Here is a 19283-nt window from a genome sequence, read left to right as displayed (position 1 = left end):
TTGATCATGCGAGGGGCTCAGAGCAGTGGTGCTCCCTGAGCAGGCAGCGCTGGGGCGGCTCACCGTCGTTAATTGCTGCAGCTGGAGGAAGCATAAATCGTGAAAGGCCTATGAATTAGTGCTCTGACAGCCACCTCGGTGTGGTCTGGCACTTCCACGAGTGATTGCAGACGGCTGGGGAGAGGCAGAGGGCACTGGGCGGGAGGCGAGGGCCTTCCTTTGCTGCGCTCTGTGGCACTTTGCCCATTACCCCATCGCTCACCCCTCGGCTTGTCAGGGCGGGACTCTGCTTGATTGCAATAAAATGAAGCTGCACTTGGCGCTGCTGAGTTCATCCTCCATCACGGAGCGCTCACCCTGGTGCTCTCTGCCAGAAGGAGCCTTGATGGGTAAAGCCAGCTGCAAACAGGGGAACTGCTCCTGGGGAGAGGGACCCAGAGGTGGGGCTCAGCACCCCAGTGTGGGGCTGTGCTGGCAGCTGGAGGGGTCCGTCCCTCTGTGCTGGGGGCTGAGCCGTGCTAGTGGCCTGGGGATGCTGAGGGACTGGTTGCCATCACTCCTCCCTAGCAGAGAGCAAGGCACAGTGCCCAGAATTGCATTAAGATTGATTCATAGGAGAAACACCCACTGGTGGGAGCACCTGCTGGTTGGTTTGGTCGCAACCTGAGTTGCCCCTTTGTGTTGGCCTGGATAGAAGGTCTTGAAATGAGGCAACTGGGTCAGGTGTCCTTGGCAAGCGGGCCAGTCCACAGGGAGCCCTGGGGTTGGGCTGGATGTGTGTCAGATTAATGCCTGGAAGATGGGTTGCAATGACTTCCATAGTGAGATATTGGCCCGTCCTCATTCTGCCATATGGTCTCGCGTTCGGCTGGGCGGTCCCAATACCAGCATATCATGAGAAGAGGCAAATCCCATCTCTGTGGTGAGGATGTGGCTGTGTATCAGGACGAGCAATAGTGCAGCGTGGCTTGGGAAGGGTTTTCCAGGTCCAGCATGGCCCTGAGACAGGAGAGCTCCTCGATCCTGCTGAAGCAATGGCCCGGAGCAGGAGGTGAGGACAGCCGGAGGCCTGGCAGGGCTCAGCCTGTTCTGGGGGCTCTTGCCAAGTGCCTGTGGTGCTGAGAGGCTGACAGCATTCCTGCTGTCTCGGTGACATGTGCTGCCCTTTCTCAGGAGGGGCTGCTTTTGTCCTCTTTGGAGCTGGCAAGTGCGGGCTTTCTATCCCACCGCCCACAGCATCCTGTTGGACCGCTTCTCGCCCATGGGAAAAAGAAGAAAACCACATCCTCACGTGTGAAATCCCAGGGACAAATCTCTGGTGGCTGAGGAAACAGCTGTGCCTTGAGTTGCCTCTTCACAGCAACGCTGCCTTGGGGATCGCAGTTTGCTTCTCTGCAGTCGCAGGCATTAAAAAGCAGTGCTTCCCCATCACTTCCTGACACCCTCAGAAGCCAGGCTGCACAGGGGAGGTGGCAGATTGGCCGGTGACCTGGAAGGACATCAAATAGAAGGATTTAGCTGCTGGAGGGGGTTTGTCAGGGGAGCTGAACTCGTGGGTGGAGAAACAAAAAGCTTTCCAGTTCCAGTGCTGCCTGTTCTGCTGTTTCTCAGAGGAAGAAAAAGCACCTTCAACAAAATGCTTCCTGAATTGCAGCTATTTCACACCATTCCCGTTCCCAGCCTCTTTGAGTAAGTGTTTGACCATCTTTTGAAGGTGTTTTCTAGTTCACTGGTGTCATCCTTCAATAGACTTTCTTGCCCTTCTCTCTGAAATTTGGACCGTGACCAGAAATTTGCCTATCCCTTTTAGACTCGAGGTGCTTGAATCCCTGTCAATCGACCAGCTCATGAGAGTGGAAACACTTTTCTTTTAAACCTTCCCAGCCATACCACCAAAACCAGGATATATATTATAGGATCAGGAAGAAAAAAACCAGCTTTGCCAGTGTAAAACTTGAAAGGTAGAGAGGAGGGAGATTCCTTGCTCAAGAGCTGAGAGGCAAAGGTATTGCTCCCACCTGTAGCAGTGGCACCTTCTGCTGTCAGAATGAATGGCTTAGATTCTCAAGATACTTCAGGCTTCAATAGTTATGTTCTCTTAATTGAGGGTATTACAGATACTATGGATTTTTTTTAGCACATCCTTTACTTTTTGTTGTTTTCCATGGTTTGATGGTTGCCTCTGTGGGTGAACTCGGAGCTCTATCCAGAAGGTAAACAGAAATCCTTAACCAAAAAAAGAAAGGGAATCTAAATATAAATCTGTCAAAACCAGACTCTTCTCTGCAGCAGCATTAAAGGAGACCAATTCATTGCTGGTGGCTGAAGAGCTGAGTGAGTGAGATACGGGATGCCAAGTAGATACCCCCAGGTAATCCAGCTTCTTTTCTCCTTGGAGATGGGACTCAAAGGCACAGACAGCTGTGGGAACTCTTGGCTTTGCAGGAGCACACAGAAACTGGTTCCCCAGCCAAGGCTTTGCTGTGCCTGACTTTTGGTGGCTTCCCTGCCCTGCCTCTCCCATAGAGGTTCAGCTCAGGCACTCTGGTCATCACCTGAATTCACAATCTGTTGGGTTGTGGCTGGAATTTTTGAATAACTCCACTTCCAAATACTGAGGCAAAGTGAATCTTCTCTAAACCCTTTTGGAGGTAGGGTTGCAAACAGAATTGTCTGTGGAAATGGGATATGTCTTGTACATCCTGAAAAGCAGTGGGCCACTGTTGCACAGGGGTCCCTACCACTCCACCTCTTCGAGCTTTCCATATTCATAAGACAACGGCTTTATCAGGAAAGGGAAGCATTTTGGGGAAATGTCAATATGAATATTACAGTCTCTTTGCTCTTTGTATTGTCCCCTAAATTGTCAAGGCAAAGCTGTAGGAGATAATGTGCAATTATGCTGTCACTAAAGTTTGTGTAACCATTTATAAAAGCTTTTGAGAGATCTCCTTCTAGGCACAGAGGGGCTGCGTGCTCCGGTCTCCCTCATCTCTCTATGATGCTTTGAACTGAAGACTGCATTTGGCTGCATGTATGTAGGAGAGTGGCTGATGTTTGGGACTGAGCTCTTCTCACCGTCCTTCAGCAGTAGCAGCATGAGAGGAGCTGTGATTGGGGCTTCCAGGACCAGCAAGGGCTGCAGAAGAAGGGATACTGAGAACTCATGTGCCCACCTCAGGGAGAGGAGTTTCCAGACCCGGGACGGAGGTAGTAAATCACTCTGGAAGGTGGATATAGGGCACCTTGGTGCTCTTGGTGATGAAAGTCCTTTCATCCCATGCTGTGCTCCTAGTTTCAAGTTGCTGATGGGGTCTGTGGGGCATTACCAGGGTAGAGGAACTTGGGGTTGCCATTGTGTGGTCCAGGAGCAGAAGTGAGGCTCTACCTTGTGCTGTGGCATTTTACAACCTCAGGGGCAGGCTCTTCTTGCCTCTTCTCTTTCCGCAAGTAATCTCTCCATTTAGTGACAAATGATGTTTTTCATTCTATTCATTATTCATTTCCATCATTTAATATTTAAATGTGCTTAATCTTCGAATCTCACGTTCTGTCAGGACAGGAGCTAGGGAAGCTGGAGAGCTGGAGGTAGTGTTGATAAAACACAACCAAAAGGTGTGGAAGAGCCCGAGGGGGTGGCTTTGGTTGCTTCTGGGATGGGACAACCACTTGTGTTCCCTTAAGATGTGCCAGATCCTGTCCTAGTGGCTCCTCCTGGCGCCTCATTGCAGCCCAGCCCTAGGAGGTGCTGAGGCCTTAGTGCAGCCATTGGGTTGGCATTTCTTGGCATTGTGGAAGTAGCATATTGAGTCACTTGGGATTGCTGACCCAGGAAGATCCCCATACTTTTTCATTTACCCCCTTACCAATGGAGCCAGGCTAATGCACAGTGGGGAGTATTCAGGGCCTGGCAGGCTTTGCATGAGGAGCTTTGCCCTGTGCCATGCCGAGAAGGTCCCGGTCAGCCTATATGGAACAGTGTCCTGCTGGATCTGTGCCCTGAAGGCTCCTGGTAGCAAGGCTGGAACTGCTGTGCATGAGCAAGATACAGTGACAGAGCCCAAAGGAGCAGTGGGTAAGAAAAGCCTTCTGCTGCCAAGTGGAGTAGTTTTATTGCAAGCCTTAATGCTATTTACTCTGTTTTCCAAGAGCCCCAGAGCCAGATTTCATGCAGTTCAGCTGTCACTAAAAAGCAAATGTACATTTCTAGCCCTTCTGGCCTTCTTGACATGCTGGAAAATACGATTCTTGAACGTGAAAGAGCCAGCAGGCAAACACCCGCTCCCTGAAGCACGCTGTCCTTGCATCCCTTTGCAGAGCCTTGCATGGTGGAGGCGTGCTTTTGTACGCTTGGGTTCATCAATACTGAACATCTGTCCAAATTCTCCCCGGCTTGTTCAGGCTGTCTCCGAGACCCACAAGGCCTGGCCTGAAAATGTATTATTCGATAAAATTGATCTGGGTGGCAGTGAGCTGTTTTATTTAATTGCTCTTTCTTTGTTTGCTTGGGCGTCTTCAGTCGTTCTTTGGAATGCAGGTCCGTCCTTGCTGGTTGAACCAGCAACCAACAAGTAGCTTGGTGCCTGGGATCCTCCTTGCTGGCGTGCTTAGAGCACGCTGGGGCTGTGTGATGGGAACTGGTTCATGCCCTGCAGCTCAGGGCAGATTCGCACTGTGTGCTCCCCACTCCTATTGATATGATTAAATCAGGGGTTCTGATTGCAGGCAGGGGAAGGAGAACTGTCAGACAGTCATCCTAGGGTGGGGTCCCAGCACCTTCCTTCCTCCCAGAGTGCCACCTTGGAGCAGGCGTCCGGTCCTTTTCCTTTTTTTATTTTTAATTTATGAATAAATAATTGCTTGGGTGGAGAATAAATCAGACAGCTCTCTCTCTCTGGGTGAGCGTTACCTCTGCTTGCACCCAGCCTGGCAGCCCCCTCCCTGCTGTAAAAGTAGATGGAACAAAAGTGTTGTGCTGGGCATGTGCCAGCATGGAGATGGTTTTATTTGGCATCCAAAAAGCAAGCAGCAAAGCTTCTCCTGACCTGGTTGCATCCACCCAGAGATGTGTGGGTGGGTCAGAGGAGGTCAGGAGCAGCTTGGGATGCCAGAAGCTTGGGCAGGGATTTGCTGGCGTTTTGTGTCATATAGCCTTTCCCCTGGTCACCTCTCTGCTTGCACAGCAACAACCTTCTCATCTCACTGGGTGCGAGGTGCTGCTTATGCCGCTGCAATTTGTCACTGGCTCTGTGTACCCCATAGCCAACCCCAACAAGAACAGGTCTCTCTGGAACGTGGGCAAGCTCCTAAAGCTGTAGCACAGCCACCTGCCAGACTGGAGCTGTGGCTGCGGGTTGTCTGGGGTTTGATCCCACTGTGGCTTTGTGGGTCACACCATATTTGGGCCTTGTGTTCCAGCTTGTTGCGTGATCCTGTGCAGAGGAATGGGAGGCTTGTCTTGAATCTCAATCACTGCTGTAGGGTTTTAGATCTATTTTTGCAGTTCTGCTTAAACTTTCGTATCACACGATGGGTTCTCAGGGAGTTGTGTCTAAATCTAGAAGCAATCTGGTTTTTGTTTTTGTTTTTTAACACCGCTCCAATCAATTTTGGGTTAAGCTCTTTGCTGCGTTAGTCTTCAGCTTCAGGAGCCATGACAAACACATGATGTCATCAGTTGTGTGCTATCACATGCTTTTAAAATGCCGTCAGACTCGCTAAATATTCAGCGTGTAGTTTCTGTCTCAGCAGACTGTGTTGGCTGAAACTGCTTATGCAAATGAAAAGCTGTACCTCTTCAATAGGTTATTATGAGCTGATCCTGAATAATTGGTGTTGAGCTGAGCAGTAGGTGGGAGAAGTCAGCAGAGGCAATAATTAATCAAGTGGCTTCACGTCTAGCTTGGATGTGGATCCTAGAAACCCTTCTCTGAAGACAGGACGAGCTCCTTGGAGCCCCGTGTGTGTGCCTAACCACTGCAAAGTCCTGGCAAGGACATCTCCCCTATGCACAGCTCCAGCTCGGTGAAAAATTCATTTAGGTTTTGCCCAGCGATTCCCAAGGGAAGGCTGTCAGAAAGTCTTTCTGCTCTGAGCCTCTTAGTGTGTATTTCTAAATTCCAGCCTATATTAATTCACGGCTGCTTTGTTCCCATTTGTTCTTCGACTGAATTGGCTCCTTTTCACCCTCGCTTCCTCCCTCTCACTCTCTGTATATTTCTAGACCACGTCTCTTCTTGGCTTTTCTTTTGCTAGACTAAGTTTGCTCAGCCTTTCATGTCCTCTCAAAAGACAAAGCTCTCTGTTTCCTATATCGCCCCTTTTTTTCCACCTCTTTCCAATCTGAACCGGACCCAACCACCTCAATCACAACTCTTTCCATGGAGCCTGAGCAAGGGAGAGCAAAGAGCTCGCTTTCCAGCCAGGAGGATCAAGCCCCAAAGGGGCATCAGCAGCACTGCCAAGAACCAGGCAGCAAAGAGCTCGCTTCCAGGCAAGTTCTCTGATAAAGGGAGACTTTTTCCTGTTATAAAGCAGGGTATATGCAAAAAAATGCAGGATTGATTTATCTCAGTGGCCTGTTAAGAGTTAATCGATAAAATAGCAGTTGCCACCTTATTACGAGAAACTAGCTGATTAGAAACTTGATTAATGGGATGATTTTTCATGACTATAATTAAAGCACTGCATGGCTTCTCTTGTAATTGATATTTAATGCTTACATGGAAAGCTGTTTGTCTATGAGAAACAGATCCTTTTGTGTTTTTGTTTTTGTTTTGTTTAATTCCAGTGATTCACCTGTGGATCAGGCATAGGAGGCTCACAGCTCCAGTAATAGGGAAGAAGGGAGAAGATGGGATGCAATTGGCCAGGAGCAAAAAGCAGCCTTTTCATTCCTAGAGAAGTGGGAGAAGATTGATGTTTCATAGCTAATTCCCGGGAGAGTGATGAGTGGGAGACAGCTTTTTCTCATGGCAAAGGTCTTGCTGGTCCAACCTGCAAAGATCAACAGCAAATCCAAGCCAGACATGAGATCCCAACTGCTACCAGAAGTAGGTACAAGGAGGACTCTGCCTGCTCCAGCCAGGCAGATTCCATCTCTTGGACACTAGGAAGCTGTATGTGGTAGCAGATGGTGAAAAATCAGAGGAAACATGGTAAAAGGGCCATGGTGCTGCTGCTTGCATCTTGCTCCAGCTCTAGCACTGATGCTGGAGAATCATCCCCAGCCAGAAGTGGTACCTCTGTGTTTAACTGTCCTGGAGGAACTTCTTTTACAGTCTTTGTCCATAAAATTTTGGACCAGTTCCCGAGAGGCAGTGTGATCTCTGCTGTGCTGGATGCTGTCTCTGAGAGATCTGCTCCAGACCAGTCAGCTTGTGTTCCCAGGGCTTCCATAATATCAGCCTGCTTCCCTGGCCTTGGTATTTGTTAATTCTTTATCTAAAGCTGATGCATTGGATCTTGTACCTTGCTGTGCTCATGCCTGGTGTGGGAAAGGCCTGATCCAAAACCTGTGCCAGTTTCTGTGCCAACATTAGCTGCTTTTGGGCAGGCATGAAGGACGTAGGTGTATGATGGAGATACAGAGCTATGCCAAGTGTTTGCATACAAGCTTTCAGACCGTAATTCATAACGCGTTATATGATCTAAATTAAATTACTGGGACATGCTCTATGCATTTTCTCCAGCAAAGAGAAGCGGTTGAGTAGCAGCCGCCATGTTCTGTCCCCTTTAATTAGCAGCATTAAACCAGATTTTCTCCCTTCTTCTCAATGCAGAGAAATGGTAAGTGGCCGTGCTGGCGTATGAACACGAGGCTCGCTCCTCTGCAGCAGCAAGTCTCTGAGTCCCCATGCACCCTCAGCCCCAGCCAAGCAAGGGTGGCAGCTGTGATAGCAGATGGGAGGTGGGCCAAGGTCATACAGGAAGGCTGTGGGCGCTGTTCCAGCCCTCAGTCTGGAGTCTGCCGTGCAGGGAGGTCACATTCAGCCCCGTCCCCCATTGAGTGCAAGGCTCTTCTCATCTGCATCATTCTGCCCGTTGCTGTCAGGGCGGTGGCTTGCTTGGGGTACGTGTGTGTGTGCATGCAGTGAGTGTCACACCACCCCGAGCAAATCTGCAAATCTAATAACAATCAAAGCCGTCGCTGATGCATTATTAAAATTCTGGGTTGTTTTTCTTTCTTGCAAGCAAGAAAACGGAGTATTTGGAGGTGGGTACTTTGGTGTTAAATTGTGTTTATTGCACGTCTGTTGAATATATAACACGTCTGCGTGACCTCCCCGAAGAGTTAGACAAGCCTTTGCACAACATAATAATTCTCAAACCCTTAGAAATGCATACAAACACCCTGGTGCAATGACAGGAATTCAGACCTCACATGCTGGGTTGACGGATGCTGGGGGGCAGCAGCTGCCCAGATCCATTGAAGTCGTCTCTGACTGTACTGTCCAGGAGCAAATTGTTAATGCTGTCTAAGGAGTGGCGGAAGAATCAGCGGTAGGTTTTAGGGCTGATCTCTTCTGAGAGAGATGCGCTGGAAACTCTTGATGGCACCAGCCAGTCTGCAGGCTCTTCTACCTTGTAATCAGCCAAACAGTAAGAAATCTTCATCATAGAAAGTTTCCTTGTCAGTTTTATTTTTGAAAGGAACGCAAGGGAATGTGTGGAGGGTGCCAGATCTGATTTGTTAGGATTCCATTAAGGATTCATTAAGGGAGCACACACAACTTTTTGTGTCTTACCTTTAAAACACAAATGGTTTTTTACTTTGGCTTCAGATTTCTTTAAAAAATTAGCTGAGCCTCTCCCAAATGTGATCCCAAAGCATTGGTTCAGAGTGCTGGCTTTTGGTGGAATATACCTCATTTCCTCTGTGTGAGTTAGGAGATGGCAGAACATTTCAGGGTTACGGTGATTGATTCAGAATGGAGGGTAATTCCAACATGTGTGTTTGTGGGGAGGGCTGGAGTGTGGGGGGCAATTCTCTTTTCCCAATGACTTCTACAGTTCTTTTCATGGGCAAATGGGGTGGGCAGCTTTACTTTCTGTACCTGTATATAGCACTCAGTTAACCCTGATGTTAGAACATGTTGAAGAGCCCAGGGAGAGTTAGACCCCTTGGACTGAAATCAGTGGGATTTAGTGGTGCAACTTTTGGCAAATTGGGTTTGCATATACCTGCAGTTATTTGGTTGCATCCATCATCTCTCCCTGCCTGACAGCTTGTGTTTACTGGAGTTGACTGACTGACAGCCCACTTCCATACCACGGAGTTTGCTCCTTGGCTAATCTTATTTGGATAGCTGGCAGATGGATGTGCTCTAGGTTGTCATTGCCTTTGTTTGCTTTGCTAATATCAGAAGAGTTTCACTAGTACTTACTCTGCAATTTGTTTTGACAAGATCAAAGTGCAGCTTGCTGTTGAAACAGGTCGGATTCCCACATCTCCCAAAGTTTGGCTTGGGAAGGCCAAAAAAAACCACCTCAGTTGGCTGAAATAGCCATAATATAACCCTGGTTGTATATGTATGTGCTGCCTGCAGCACGGGCTGTCGGTGTGTGCTGCCACATGTTGTGGGCACAGAGCTCTGCTCTGGTGTTGGCTGCTGTCTACCTGCAGGAGCTCTGGCTGCAGAAACCCGTGCAATGGAAAGCTTCACTGGTGCAAGCCTTCTATCAGCTCTCAGCTAAGGAGCGATAAGAAGCAGGTTCAGAGGTCTCCCCAAAATACTTGCTGTGGGCTTGTGTCTCCCACAGAAACCTGGGGTGCTGCAGGTGGGCTGTGTCACAGCAAGACTTTGGTGAGTAGGCTGCTGGCTGTCATATTTACTGATGTGGTCTCCTCGAGAATGTGCTGCTGCTGGGAGACAGGGAGTTGCTGAAGTCTTTTGAGGGAGAGCAAGAGAGAACAGAGAGCTTAGAAAGCTTTTACAAAGCAGGCTGTCTCCAAGATGTGGTCTGTGGTTCTTGCAGTGAGCTTCCTTGTGGCTCTTGCCTACCTGGATCACATGCCTCTCGTATTTCCCCCTGGTTTTTGAGTCTGTGGAGATGGTCAAGGCCAGGCTGATCCAGGCTCTGAGCAACCTGATTGAGCTGTGGTGTCCTTGTTCATTGCAGGGGCGATGCACTAGGTGACCTGTAAAGGTCCTTTCCAACTCTAAGGGTTCTATGATTTTATAACACGAGTGTTCTGATCCAAAGTCAGTAGTTGGAGAGCTGACATGGCCTGAACAAGTCATCCTGGGACTTGGATTACTGCTAGGTCATCATTTGCACGAAGCACTCAGGGCATCCGCTTACATTTCCATGGCAAAACCAGGTTTTTCAGCCCTGTTGAGTTGCCAGTGCTCATGGCTGAGCTGAACCCACGTCTGTAATTCAGGAAAGCATGGATGCATTAGCTGCAATCAGCAATCAGGAGGAAATTCCTGGCTGATCACAAACAGGCAGGAGGGAAGAATAAATTAATTCTTAAAAAAATTTAAAAAATTAAAAAAAAAAATGCAGCTACTTTTCATTTTCCAAAGTGCCCATTTTCTTAACTATCCCTCCAAATTATCATCTCATTGGATTTATTCTGTTTCCTTGATGTTGTTGTTCTTCTGTTTATCCCACATCACTCAGCAAATGTCTCCCGTCTCCTTCCAGCCAACTTGCACAATACATTACAATTACATAATTACGCCATTGTAATCAAATAATTAAGTTGCACATTAAACACGCATTAGAGCTCACAAAGGAAGGAGCTTCAGACATGGGCACGGAATAGGAGGGAGCGAGCCAGTCAGCGTTGGCACTAATTGCATCCTGCTTTTAATGACTCAAGGACTCTCGGTTTTTGGTCTCAGGTGGCGAAATGGGAGTGGGTTGAGGCTGCTGAGTTTTAAATAAGCAAGCAGGTTTAGTGAGCAGACTCCCCTGTGGAGAGAAACAAGGCTCGGTGACCAAACACACATAGAAAGGAAAGGGAATAATTGCCAAGCCTGTTGCATTCAAGTCTATTGAAATCTGCTTTAATTGAGGCTCAGAATCGGCTCACCCAGGAGAAAAAGAACACCTGTCTGTTACCATCACAAGACTCAGCCACTCTAGTAGGAAAAGGACGTGGTTTCTTTGGGGTGGGATCATTTCAGCAGTGGCAGAGGAAGAGTGAATGAGGCTGTATGAACCACGTGTGTTGTTTTCTTTTTCCTTTTAGCGTTGGTTGAGTTGGGTGATGCAGCACCAGTCAGACCCAGAGCTGTTGCCTGTCGTTGCGCACTGCATAGGCATGCGTGGAGGGACTGGCTGGGATTTTCTGTTTAGATCCAGGATGCAAAAACTTGGGACCACTGTGCTTAATTCACACCCTGTAGGCTGAAATCTATGACAAAAGCTGGCCTCAGCATAGCTGTGGCACTACCAAAAAGCAGAAATCTGTTCTCTGAAGACATTCTAGGTGACCCTTCCTGAGGCTCCTGTTTGACAACGGGACAGTAAAGCACCTCTGTCTCACAGGTGATGTTTCCCATGGCTGGAAGTGGGCTGACTGCTTTCCAGCAGGTCACTGAGATGTTTTTTGGCCCTAGGGAGCCATGTGCTGACCTCCCCTACATCTCCCCACAAGCGGCTGTGGTCTGGGGGAACGAGAGGTCAGATTCATCAAAATGGCAGCCGTGGTGGAAAGAATCTCTAGGGAATGAGGGCAAACGTGTGCCCAGTTTCATATACCAAGTTAGAAGGGGTGTGCTGGTTGGCTTTTGCCAGTAGGATCATGGGCCCCTCATAAAAACTTGGGTTAGTATGTCTCTGAGATGGTTTTTAAAGGTCCTATTAAAAAAATTAAAGTTGCAGCTAAAAGCCTTAAAATTAGCCTATGTAAGTGCACAGAGAGGGTCTTCTGTTGCACAAATAAGCATTAGATGCAGTAAAGTTGTTGATAAATCAGGTAACAAAGGGCTGCAAAGCCTTGCAGTGACCTCAGGGATGATGTGTCAGTTGTTGGGCCTATGGGAAACCTCAGTAGTTGAATGCTGCAAAAGCCAGCTGAGAAGCAAGAAGCAATGAAACACTGCAGAGCTTCATCAGGTAAACCATGCCTATCCCAGAGCTTCTTATGGGAAGGAAAAAGGACGCAGCAGGGTCTGCACTTGCGAAATGGAGAAGGCATGGTGGCTAAAGCATAGAAGTTCAAACTCTCCCACAGCCATAACTTTGCACGTTTTTTCCTTAAATCTTGAGGTAAAAAAGCAAAAAAAAAAACAAAAAAAGTGATCCAAAACAATTTTCACAAATCCCAACTTCAGGCACTTCACATACAGTGAAGTAAAAATTGCTGTGGATTAGATAAGAACTCCTCGCTCTATCAAATCCAATTTGCTTGGTCTCTATACCACGTGCAGACACGGCGAAATGCAAATTGTACAGATTAGGTAAGGTGGTATTTAAAAGGAGGAGAAAAAAAAAGTCCAGCTATTGAAATAAGATGTGATTTGATTAGCAGAACCAAGGCTGAAAGCGGAGATCGAATGGGCTATAAACAATTTAAGGCTTGGGAGGAAGCCAGCACTGGCTGGGTATTCATTTATGGTCCAACGTGCTTGCTCTGTAATCCACTAGCAAAAAGCAAGCAAGAACGAGAAAATTGCTGGGTAGAGTAATCTTTCACACTGAGAGATCATCATGTCATCTTCAGAGATTTCTGAGCATCTCTATGTCCATCTAACATTGAGTATGTACTTAAAATACTGAAATACTGGAGCTGTGTATTTCTTCAGCCATCCTACTCCTATTGGCCACACGTGTGTATTTTATTCATCTTACTTAAATCCTGATCTTTTTATTGCATCCACATCCAGGCGAATCGTAGGAGATACGACTGTGGGTGAACTATCAGCGCACTTCATGGTGCTGTGGTTTAAGCCTGACTTTAAAGCAATGCTTCCGATCGTTTGGATCATCCAGTCACTGGATGGGGTCCTGGGCAACCTGGTCTAATGCCAGATCTGGAGGTTGGTGGCATTGCTGTGACAGGGGGGTTGGAACTTGGGGATCCTTGGGGTCCCTTCCAACCCAAGCCGTTGTATGATCTGCTTGCTTCCTTCATTGAGCTGTTCCTGCAGTGTTGTTTTTCATGCTGTTACAGGGTTTACTTCAAATTTTTCGGGGGAAGGCTTTGCTGGAGGATTTTTCTGGGTGCTTGAACGTACTGCAGTGCTCTTTTGAGGTTTCCTGTGCTGCTGACTGGATAGGCATGCTGGGGGCTCTTACGAGAATCAGTATTTTCTTACAGCGCTGTTTCTGGGAATTGACTGTTTATATAGCTTGCATTAAAGGAAAAAAAAGAACTTCTGAGAAAAAAGGCTGGGAGGTGAAAGTTGGATGTACTCTGAGGCTGGGAAATCAAGCCAGCACTCCCTCCCCAGCTTTTTGGATGCTGAGTAGTGGGACTTCATTCCCCCCAGTGACTCACCTAGGGGTAAATTAGGTGGGGTAAATACTGAAGCTGTCTGCAGGACCTTCCTGTTGAGTATTACTCACGTTGTTCCTCTTTTCCTTCGTTTTCTGGCAATATTGAAGGCTACATTTATCTTTTTGAAGTGACTACATTTAAAAACATTTTGATTGTCAAAGGGGATGTTGTTTCCCAAGAAGTTCTTTTTTTTTTTCTGGGAATGGTTTTGCTTAGCAGCATCTCCAGGTTTGAAATACCAAAATCCTTTGCAGAGCAGAATTCCTGTTTGCTTGAATGCTTTTGATCCCCTTTGTAAATCTGTCTGGACGGTCATTTTTCTCCCCTGTTCTTTATTTTCCACCCTGATTTCTAACCTGTCTTCTAATTTGTTTTATGTTCCTGTCCTTCCCTTGGTGATGGCAACACCTCCTAATATAGCTTGGTCTGCCAATTCTATTATTTGCTCTTTACTTCTTTTTCCAGCTCGTTAATGTAGAGGTGACAAAAGATGGGTCTACCAGTGATCTCTGCCGAACCCCACCAGGTACATCTCCCCGAGCTGACAAGCTGCTGTTCATCATTTTGCTTGGTTTATGGTTCCTTACCCACTTTCTGAAGCACACAGCATCTCTCATGTCCAAGCAGATTTGAATGGGCGCCTCAGAATGATCTTTCATGGGTTGCTGCATCAAATGTCTTCCTAAACTTGAAATACGGTTTTTCTACTCAGTTTGGCTCCGAGATGGGGTAGGCAGGGAGGGGTTGGTGGGGACAAGCAGCATTTCTCTGCTGTATCCCAGTCACAGAGAACAGGCTGTGCAGTTAGGGCGATAGCTGGGACGCTGACAGGAGGTGCAGAGTGCAGGAACTGAAGGCCATTGAGCAAGCAAAGCAAGGAGCAGGGGTTATAGCACAGTGCTATTCACCCATCTCATCCCACAGGAGAGCTTCCTTTCGTGGGGGAACTGCTCTCTGACCACCTCGTGTCTTGCTGGGCCCTCACAGGGTGTGATGAGATGAGAGAAAGGCCGTGTATTTCCTACAACCAGGCTCAGAAAGAAGTGTGCCCTGGCTTTCCTGCTCTCCTTTGCCTGGACGAGGCTTGGGCACCGCAATTCCTCAGCCTGGCCCTCCTCAGACCCATCAGGATATCCCAACGTGACCGAGCTCCCTTTGCTCATAAGCTGGCACAGGCAGGATTTACCTTCTGGCATCTGATTCTTTCTCCCTCCTCCCTGATTGGTTCCGTTTATTAATTCTGTTAATTTATTGCAGGCAGGAGCTTGTTCTGCCAAGTACTAATTGCAAAGGTTATTGTTTCTGCCCTTTTTTAAGTGTGGCAGGAAGATCCGCAATTCCATCCCATGAAAAACGAGAAAAAGGCAAAAGTTTTTGGACTGGATGTAGGCCCTTCCTGTGCAGTGTTTGCACTGCAGAGCGTGTGCTGCCCTGCCACTGCCTTCCTGTTACAGGAGGGTGGTCAGTGGGCTGGAGCACCTCTCCTATGAGGATAGGCTGAGGGAACTGGGAAAAGAAGGCTCTGGGAAGACCTCACTGTGGCCTTCCAGTAGTGAAGAGAGCTTACAGTCAGGAGGACTGACTTTTTTACATGGTCTGGTAGTGACAGGACGCGAGTGGAAGGCTTTAAATTAAAAGAAAGGAGATTTAGGTTAGATGTTAGGAAGAATTATTTTACTCAGAGGGTGGTGAAGCCTTGGCGCAGGCTGTGGATGCCCCATGTCTGGAGGCATTCAGGGCCAGGATGGATGGGATCCTGGGCAGCCCAGGGATGGATGGGATCTAGCGGGTGGCAACCCAGCCCATAGCAAGTGGATTGGAACTAGGTGATCTTTAAGATCCTCTCCAACCTAAAGCCATTCTATGATCATGTTGGTGGTGTTTGAGTTGTTCTTGGATTAACTGAGTTGGCCACAGTCTTTTCCTGGTGGAGAGAAGCAGACACACTTTACCCTTTGGAACCGTTCTGGAAGAGTTTTCCTCTTTTTTCCTGGCTGGATAACCTGGGTTTCTTGGGTGCAGTGGGTTTTCTCCAAAGCCAGGCATTTGCCTAACATGTGAGAAGGGGAACAGTTTCTTCTTGTCTGACTCTTCTCCAGAGCTGCCATTTGCTGCCAGAGCTTCAGCATCTGTCTGGATTTTAGGATGGGCAGAAGCCATCTAGCCCAAGTGCCTGGCATTGCAGTTCTGCTGCTGAAGGTGACAACCCCCTCTGGCAAAGCCCGGAGCCTTTCCAGTGGATTTCTATATTGCTGTAAAACTTGGCTTGGAAAACTTGGCTCTCCATGCTGGAAAACCAAATGTTGAAGCCCTTGAGGCTACAGCTGAGGAGTTCTTCCTCCTTTGCTTGACACTAGGAATTCAGAGCATGCACAAGGCTGTGCTTCCCTCGTGTTTTGTGTGGTGTCTATCCCTTGTGGTTCTGTATTTGCTAGCCCAGGCTTTGTTCCCACTGCAATATTTACTCTGGCTTGTTTCCTGTTTATCACATATCATGGCTGGAGTTTGTTTTTGTTCAGCAGCTCAGAAGCCTTTGGAAATTAGTGTTTATAAACAGAGGGATGTTTGGGACCGCATTTGGATCCACAGTAAATCAGCAAACGGCAGTGTTGTTTTATACAGATTACAGATATGACTTTGGACTGTTTCTTTTCTCCTTTGCCCTCTGTCCCGATATCCTTCTCAGTTGATCTGTTCTCCTGCATGAAGCTCAGACTTTCCCTTTAGAGCTGTCTTGCTGCTGGCACTCCCCACCCCTCACTGTGCAGATGTGCTCGTGGTAGCAGGTTAATGAAATATTTGGGCAGCATTTAGTTTCCACTGTACATCAAGTCTGGATGGCATCCGCGGACAACGCTTTTGTGCGAAGGGAGCACAGTTAAAATCTAGATTCTAAGGAGAGAAGAGCATATATCATATTTAAAGGAGATTTTGAGCTTACAGCATGAAGGAGAATTATATTTTATATCATAACTTTAATAGTTGAGGAGCTGTATCTCAAAGTGCTTTACGAAGGGAGTTCAAGCAATGTGTAGGAAAACGTGCCAGCCATATGCGTAGCTGTATCTCACATGCAGTCTTGGAAATAATTTATTTTTATTGAAGGGATGAATTTGCCAGAACGTCAAGGTTGTCTTCTGCACTTTTGAAGAAGTGCCACGTTGTCTTTCATCTGCAAAGGCTGGTGACAGGAGGGCCTGCCTCACCAGCTATCTTCCCTTTCCAAACTGTGCCTGCATGTTGGTGAATGGAGGCCAGGCTCAGCATCAGCACGTGTGTGAATGAAGATTCACTTTTTCCTGTCAGGCTTCTTTCCTTCTGTTTATCCTTTCTTCTGCCGAGCCTCACAAACTTCAAGGCTAGGCTGGATGGGGCTGTAGGCAACCTGGGCTGGAGGGAGGTATCCCTGCCTAGAGCAGGGCATTGGAACCAGGTGATCTTAACCTTCCAACCCAAACCATTCTATGATTTTATGAAGCTCACATATCTGTTTTCTTCCTCAATCTTGGCTGGGTTTCCCTGTCCCTTGCGATGTGTTCTTTCCTTAGGCTTAATGCAAACACCTGGCCAGGACAAAAGTTTGATCCTACAAGAGCCAAGCAATGCAGCAGCTCCATCTCATTGGCCAGAAGATAAGCACTGCAAGTGCAGATCTCCCAGATGTGCCAGGACTTGGTCCAGGACTCTTCGTACACCCTCCGAAAGCCAGATGTAAGGGAAAGGCTGCTCCATGTGGTGCATCGAACACGTTTCATTTTGTGGGCCTCAGATTGAGCAAAAAGGTTTGTAGTCCAAAAATCATATTGCAAATAAATCTTTCTTACTTATCCAATTTGTGCGATATCCTATTATAGGGAAAAACAACTGTTATCTGCCTCGTAAAGGTTAATGTAATAATAAGCAGATACTGACTTCTATTGAGACTAACAAGATGATTTATTGACCCAAGAGGTAAATATGCAGTGAAGCAAGTCAGGGTCAATACTTATCATGAGGAGAATAAATTCTTGTGTTTTTTTATGATATGGAAACCATACAAAATGGTCACGACCAAAATGTCATCTGCTTTTGTGGTTACCATTTGCAAGACGACAGCTTGGTGTGGTAGATGACTGCCAGGTGCTTCACTTTGTACTTTCAGATGAAAAAGTCCATTTAAAAACATTCCTTTTTGATACTTCTAAATACCTAAGAGAGTGTTATTAAGAGCAAAAATACCTTCCTGAAGGTATCCAGACAAAAAAAAACCAACAACAACCAACAATAACAACAAGTCTCATGTGTTATAGTGGTTTTCAGTGGCTGGGTATATTTCTTGGGTAACCGTTGTAATTTTATTGTGTTTTATTTTATTAGAGAAACATTCAGCTTCCAATTTATAAGCCTGGCAACTTTCAACCAAATTGGAGATTTTCTGTACACGTATTCATTTTGATTGCAAAGCCATTTTTCATTTAAGAAATGCTTCAACATAGAAATGTCAAGCATCTCTTGTAGTTACCATGGATAAAGACAGGCTCTGAATGTTGGCACCTGCTTCAGTGCTCTGTTCCTGAGCAGGATTATCTTTTTCAGACATCAGAATCAAGGGGAAAGGGTATAGCACTGTTGTCATCACCACATCAAGGCCCCTAAGTCATCCCATGGGGAGATACTGGAAGAGTTCATGCTGCTGAGAAATGTTGGACAGATTGGGTAGCATGAGGAACCTCCTGGCAAGAGAGCTTTGATGTGTCCTGAAAGAGCAATACATTCACATAGGTTTTATCTCTTTTTTTTCCCCAGGGCTGTCAGAGCAAGGCTGCAGGATGCGGGTTCTGACCTTCACACCCTTCTCTCTCCTGTTCTCATTGGTGCTGTGTGGTGAGGGGAGGCTCCTGCAGCGCCTGCCCTGGGGTAAGGCATCACAGTTTGTTCTTGTCCCTGCCTTTGAGGTCTGTACCGTTCCACATGGCCTTTTCTCTGGGAGAAAGCATGTGTTCAACGGTATGAACTGACTCCACCAAGCTGCAGCCTGGCTGAGTAATGCAATCCTTCACCTCTCTCCTCAGAGAACAAAGGGACAGAAGTGCACTGACTACAACTAGGGCATCCCATCCTGGTTTTGCTGCTGTAACGGGCCCCTCCGCTTCTGTCAGAAGGGTTTTGTGTGCAGAGAGATGTAGCAGATAGGCTGTGCTGCGAAGAGTAGCATCCCTTTACAAGCAAAGATGTGCTCTTTAGCTTGCCAGGCAGCGTGCTTGGAGCTCTGCTGCTTCCTCAGGGTGTCCACAAAACGTCGTCCTACAAGATGGCACCTACCAGCTGCTCTCACCTGAGTGGGAAATGTGGTTCATTTGCTCTGCTGGCCCTGTGCACAGCGAGGGGCACTGGTGGTGTGAATGGGAGAAACCATAAACGCAGTTAGAGTGGGGAGGGAGAGGAATTGCACCATCCGTTATCCAACTTGAGCAAAGTGACATGAACAGGGATATTATTTTAGAAAGTTTATCTCTTTAGTATCTATGGTGACAAGATGCTTATCGGAATAAGACAGACTCACAGGCTGTCTGCTCCTTGTTATCTCAGTGTAGGATGACAGTATAAGTATCACGTCTAGAAATGTTATCTATCCTTTATTATTTCACTTGTGAGGGGCTAACAGGAGTGTTATCAGGGTGTTTACAATCAAAACACGTGCAGCTCAAGTGATAAAAAGGAGAACAGACATCTGATCTCCAAGGATATGAAGACAATACAGCCTTGAGCTGGAGGAGATGGATCTTATTGGAAATGGTTTGTCGGGCTGGGAATGGACAAGCAAGCCTGCGTGATTGCTCACATCATA

The 19283-nt window shown here is 47.2% G+C and overlaps 1 long non-coding RNA gene across 1 annotated transcript in view; it reads left to right on the top strand.

The window, feature by feature from the left end:
- LOC125697507 (uncharacterized) overlaps positions 1–18354 on the top strand; it is a 37842-nt gene extending 19488 nt beyond the window's left edge. The window contains exons 3-4 of the long non-coding RNA XR_007378818.1: positions 17005–17238; positions 18242–18354. This is a non-coding gene — a long non-coding RNA (uncharacterized LOC125697507). The remainder of the gene's footprint in view (positions 1–17004; positions 17239–18241) is intronic.
- The last annotated feature ends 929 nt before the right edge of the window (positions 18355–19283 follow it).

This window comes from Lagopus muta, chromosome 9 (assembly GCF_023343835.1).
Source record: "Lagopus muta isolate bLagMut1 chromosome 9, bLagMut1 primary, whole genome shotgun sequence".
NCBI classification, from domain to species: Eukaryota; Metazoa; Chordata; class Aves; order Galliformes; family Phasianidae; genus Lagopus; species Lagopus muta.
The sequence above is the reverse complement of the archived record's forward strand: the minus strand, read 5'-3'. Positions and strand labels throughout refer to the sequence as shown.